Source organism: Papaver somniferum, chromosome 9 (genome assembly GCF_003573695.1).
Source record: "Papaver somniferum cultivar HN1 chromosome 9, ASM357369v1, whole genome shotgun sequence".
Classification (NCBI taxonomy): domain Eukaryota; kingdom Viridiplantae; phylum Streptophyta; class Magnoliopsida; order Ranunculales; family Papaveraceae; genus Papaver; species Papaver somniferum.
The window spans coordinates 129,050,283-129,056,373 of NC_039366.1; positions in this window are offsets into that span (position 1 = coordinate 129,050,283).

Genomic DNA, 6,091 nt, shown 5'->3' on the forward strand with positions numbered 1-6,091 from the left:
GCTATAATGTTCATTATCTGATTCGAATCGAATCGAATCATCTTTGTTTTAATTGTGTCTTGTGTAGTTACATAAGATCTCATAGCAATTGAACAACTCTTAACTAGATCATTTATGTCAATTGAACTAGTTATGGTGAAGAAGAACATGATTAATATGAGATGCTCATATGGTTGACCTTTTGGGTTATCATGTTGAACCAACATACGTGTACTCGTTTGGGCATGGTGTTCTCAAACCCAGTAAACGTGTACCCAAGTGTGTGTGACAAGCTATGTCTTTCGATCTAACAGTTGAGAGATATTGTCTTGAATCTAAATCAGGTTTTCAACTAACGGTGAATAAGGATTTCTTTTTACCTAAGGCAAAACCCTGATTTGAAGGCTATATAAAGGAGACATCTAGCATTGAGCAAACCTAATCCTCACACGTCTGTGTGCTACTAGTTCTCTCGCGTGAACATATCTAAAATCATATGAAATATGCACTTATCATATGACGGTACTGGTAATGCGCGTGAACATATCTCTTGATTTTTAGAATCCTTGGGTGAGCACGAATACAATCATGTCCTCCACTTGAAAGAATTTTCAATGTCACTTACTGGAAGATCCTACACCTGGTACAACAATATTGCACCAAACAACATATCCAACTGGTGTGAGATGGTTGCAGCTTTCTACAAGAAGTATTTCTTTGTGTCTGAGCAAATCACCTTTTCAGACTTAGGGAGGATGTTGCAACGAAACAATGAACATCCAGATAATTACGTCAAAATATTTAGAATTCAGGCATTGGATTGTCACGACCCAAACGTGACTGAGAAAAAATTGGTAGAGTCATGCATTATTGGCATGGTTCCCATTTACCGTGCCTTATTGGAGAATCTACGCTTCCATAATTCTCTGAACGTCATGAAGACGCTAAGCGATCGGCCACAACAGCACCAGTATTGTTAGAAAGAACCAGGCCGGCCAAGAGTGAAGACGCACGCGAAACTCGAGGAAACAGATGCCTCATCAACATGTAATATAGCACCGGCCCCTCTGTAAGTGTGGTGGGTGAAGGAGGAAAAAAGAAATCTCCAGCAGCAGAATAGTCACCCAAGCGTGCAGCACCAGCACATCAGGTGGCTCCACCTTGAAAGGTCGCGACTAAATCCCATGTGCAACACTAAGAAGCCGGAGAAGCTTCCATGGATTTCCCATTCCCAATCGAGGAGGTAATTGAACTCTTGGAAGCATGGATTCAGAATGATGCCATCAAGCTGCCTCCTATCAGACGCCCGCCAAATGAAAAGGAAATGGCGAATCCTAAGTATTGCCGCTACCACAGGTTCGTCTATCACCCGACCAACGAATGCAATAGATTCAAACGCATCTTCAAGGAAAAAGTAGAAGCGGGGGAACTTCAACTGGGCAATGAGGGAGTTCACAAAGATCCTCTTCCAGTCATGAGTTGTATGCTTTCTGGGGACTCCGTTCACAAAACTGTGCAGTCCACGATGCAGCGTGTATGCGAAATCCTCTATTTATCCAAGGTGCATCGCCAAGACATATTTGCAGCCCTCAATCACATTGTGTCGGGCAAACAACTTTTCTCTGTCGAGAAAGTCATTCCTAAATCTCGATCTCTCTCGGGAAACACTGTTGGAAAGTGCAACTGGGGACTGCTGACCACTGCTCACCTGAAGGATGTCGAGTTCGATAGCACACTAGTCGACGCGGCCTCCGACTTCAACATTGTTACTGTCAAAACTTTGAGATCTGCAGGGGTTTCAATGCAAGAGGCTACTCACTCCCCAATTGTGTTCTAAAACCCAGAAGAAGAAGCAACGAATGCTTACGGCTACATCAATCTCGAAATCAGAGTGGGAGATGCTTTAACACACGGAAAATTCCACATTGTCAAAGAAGGCCCAAATTATGACATGATTATGGGGCGCTCCTGGGTGAATAACAATAAAGCAATATTAGGAGTATGTCCTCTGCCGGTGTCCGTACCTGAAATAATTTCCAACAAGTCGTCCGATCCTGAGGACTACATGTTGTCGTATCTACAACTTTCCAATGTAACCCAGCTGCCTGGCGAAAGCCCATCAACGTACATACACAGATTTCGGACACAATTAAGTCTCATTGAACAACCTTTTCTGCAACCAGTCACTTCTCCTCCCGCCCAGGCCTGGGGACTAGATCCAATTATCAACTCGGGCGTCATTGGAAGGTATGAATGGGATGCCAGCCCCTTCAAGTGTTTCATCAAAAGTTTGGAAGCTGTCTTAGTCAACAATAATGGATCCAAGAATCAAATGACGGCGCAACATCAAAACCCACTCCAAGTTGGAGACATGGTAGTGAAAGTTGTCGCTCAGCCTCCTTCGTCCGACTCCACAGACGCACCATACCTAGTAGAAGAAGTTATTTTTGGAGGCTACTTCAATATCATCAACACGAAAAAGTTAGAAGGCATAGTAATACATGCCCGGTAGCTCAAACCCTTCAAAGTCTAAAAAGTCACGCCACCTCTTGCCTCAAAATTCTTCTTAGTATTTCCTTCAGCAATTTTCCTTTCATGCAATATTTGTAATTCCTCCAAAATGATTGCACTGCTTGCATTTATAATTATGGTTTTGATTTTAATTAAAAGTATCTTTCTTTCAAAAAATAAGTTTTCCTGAATCTTAAAGGGAAAAGCACCAAGTAAATCCAAACCCTCACAAAGCCATTACGCATCCATTTGAAACCAGAAAAATCAAACCCTTCAAGAAATATCTTATTCAAAGGTTTTGAAGAAGGGAATATGCAAGGAAGAATATCAGCAAGTGGCGGCATAAGAATATCTGGCTTCAACTTTCGCCTGATGAGGTTTCTCTACTTATCACGACGGGTTTCTCAGCTTGCGGAAGCTCACACTTCTACATACCGCGGCATGCCACAGACATCCTGTGTAATTTGCAAGGGAAATTCCGATAAAAGGTTGGTCAAACCCTTACCTATTGCTACTGTTTCCCCTGTTTTGAGTTACGGTTGCCAACAACATGCGGAGGCGTTATTATGGAAGTGGCCAAACGGGATGTGACACGCCAGCTAGCATTATTGTTGCGCTATTTATGCGTTTTGACTTTCTATCCGCTGAATCGCTTTGGAAGAATGGAAGAACTTGGTTTTCGCAAAAACGGGTTTTGGAACTCTTTTGGAGATTTTATTCATTCATACAGTTAAAGGTATGATATTATCAAAGCAGCATGAATGAAAGAAGATTACTCAGTGAAGCATGGCTCCAGTCACATGAACAAAAAAATTGAAGTATCAAAAACATCTACAAGTTACGAAAAAGATTGTTCTTCTATGGAAGGAAATGATGAATTGGGAAAACTAGTTGCCAATGCCAATATTAAGGTCAGCAACGCCTCCACTAGAGTTCTCTTAAGCACTTGCTCCAGCACCCTCTCCAACAGCAGGCATCCACTCCAAAATCCATTTCAGCAGCAACTTCATCATCCACTCCATAAGCCGTTTCAGCAGCAGCTTCAACATCCACTCCAGAAGTCGTTTCAGCAGCAGTTTCAGCATCCTCTCCAAGAGCCGTTTCAGCAGCAGCTTTGGCGGAAGCTGTTCCAGTTTTCTTCTCGAGGGCCGCACCGACATCTTTCTCAGAAACTGGTCCAACATCCCCTAGAGGATACACTGGTTCGTCCACATCAGAGTCAAGGATTATGATGCCGTTATGAACAGGATAATCAAACTTATTCTCGCTCGGGGGATTCTTATGCTCAACCTTTAGTCGTTTCAGTCCAGCAGCGAACCTTTCAGCTCTGGCACTTGGTTGCTGAGACGTCTCGTCGCGCTGAGATGCCTTATCACACTGGGATGCTTCATCATGTCTCTATTTCTCCTCCATGTCAACCGAATCCATGAAATCTTGAGCACGCCCTCGAACAATGCGCAGATGAGTGAGAGGCATACCATGTATGATCCGGCCAGCCTCACAGAACAGAGGATCAAATTTGTTTAATACCTCCTCAGACGCAGAAAACCTGGGTTTGTCAACTTCAAATCTTTTCTCCGAGGAATTGGAAGAGTGATCATCGCCAGAAGTTCCCATCATATACTGCAGATAGGCATTATGTCTGCATCAACAACCTACGTAATGAAATAAGACAAAAGAAAAGCTGCAAGAAGATATGAAGCAATACCTGAAAAGAAGATGAACGCAATTCTGTGATGATCGATATGAAAAGAAAGGCTCAGAATGGTCTTTTATATTACGCAGATATAAAAGAGAAACTCATTCGCCTGCCGCATATGAAGGCTCGGGATACGGGATATCAACTGGATTAGATACTTATCTATCTGGGATAATTGGCTCACCTGGGTTGCTGACGGAAGGAAGATCGCTGCTACAGAAGCAAAACCAACAGAACAAGAGTAGAAGAGAGGGTAATCCCTTTTGAATGCACGACGCCTTGAGAGTTTGGGTAGGAAAAAAAATCCGTTTTGGATTCAGCCACGCCCAACTCAACGCCAACATGACACAAAGCTCCGTGACCAAACTAGCACCAATACTCCATGGTCAAAGTTGCAACGCCAAACACTAGCACCCTATAGCCGAGACGGAAGTATGCCAACGTCCCAAGCCGTTGGCGCAAGAACCATAGACCACTCGTGCCTCTTGCCAAGGTCAGTCGAATTCTCTCTGGCAATCTCCGCATGTTTTGCCTTTTTGGTTTCACCCTTGTTTGTCACCATCTCATGCTTACCCCGCAGCAATGCCACTATTATGAGCTAAGCAGGGGACTTAATGTTGATGGTGGTTTTTAGTTCATGGTTAAAATTGTAAACCTTGCGTTTAGTATGCCGTCTGAAAAAGCGGGGGTCTAACAACACCACCCAATATTTCGCTTAGCAATCTGTATGGACTAACTCCGAAATACTTTGCTAGAGAATCAACTAGACAGTCAGACTCAATCTAGATAAAAGTATCTCAAGAAGTTAATATCTCTTTCTTGTTTTTGATATTACTCAAGCTAATAGAAATCAACGAGTCCTAATCAAACACAAGGAATACTTGGACAGTACCAAAGACTAATGTCCAAGGATCAATCAATATCAATCAACAACCAAAAGTCGGATTTCCAATTGATGATCATAAACACACAACCTGTATTATTTCAATTATAAAGATAAACAATATAATGCGGAAAATGAAATAACACAGACACCAGAAATTTTGTTAACGAGGAAACCGCAAATGCAGAAAACCCCCAGGACCTAGTCCATATTTAATACACATTGTATTAAGCCACTACAGACACTAGCCTGCTCCAATCTAACTTCGGACTGGACTATAGTTGAACCCCAATCAGTCTCCCACTAATTCAAGGTACAGTTGTACTCCTACGCCTCTGATCCCAGCAGGATACTACGCACTTGATTCCCTTAGCTGATCTCACCCACAACCAAGAGTTGGTGCAACCCAAAATCGCAGACTTGATAATAAACAAATCTGTCTCACACAGAAAAGTCTATCAAAGGACAAATCTGTCTCCCACAGAAAAACCCTAGGTTTTTATTCCGTCTTAGTATATGAAATCACGGTGAACAGGAACCAATTGATAATCTAGTCTTATATTCCCGAAGAACAGCCTAGATTATTCAATCACCTCTCAACAATCTTTCTTGACTACACAAGAAGATGTCGAGGAATCACAAACAGTGAGACGAAGATGTTTGTGACTTATTTATCTTGCCTATCGGAGAACTCTCACGATCTCAAGCCAATCAATCAATTGTACTCGTACGATAGAAGATGCAAGATCAGATCACACAACTAAGATAAAAGTAGTATCGGTCTGGCTTCACAATCCCAATGAAGTCTTTAAGTCGTTAACTCGAGTTTAGAGAAGAAACTCAAGATTTAATGGAGATTGACTCTAGCGAGATAATTTGGGCACCCACGAGCGCCCCAGAATCATGTCATAATTTGGGCATTCTTTGACAATGTGGAATTTTCCGTGTGTTAAAGCATCTCCCACCCTGATTTCGAGATTGATGTAGCCGTAAGCATTCATTGCTTCTCCTTCTGGGTT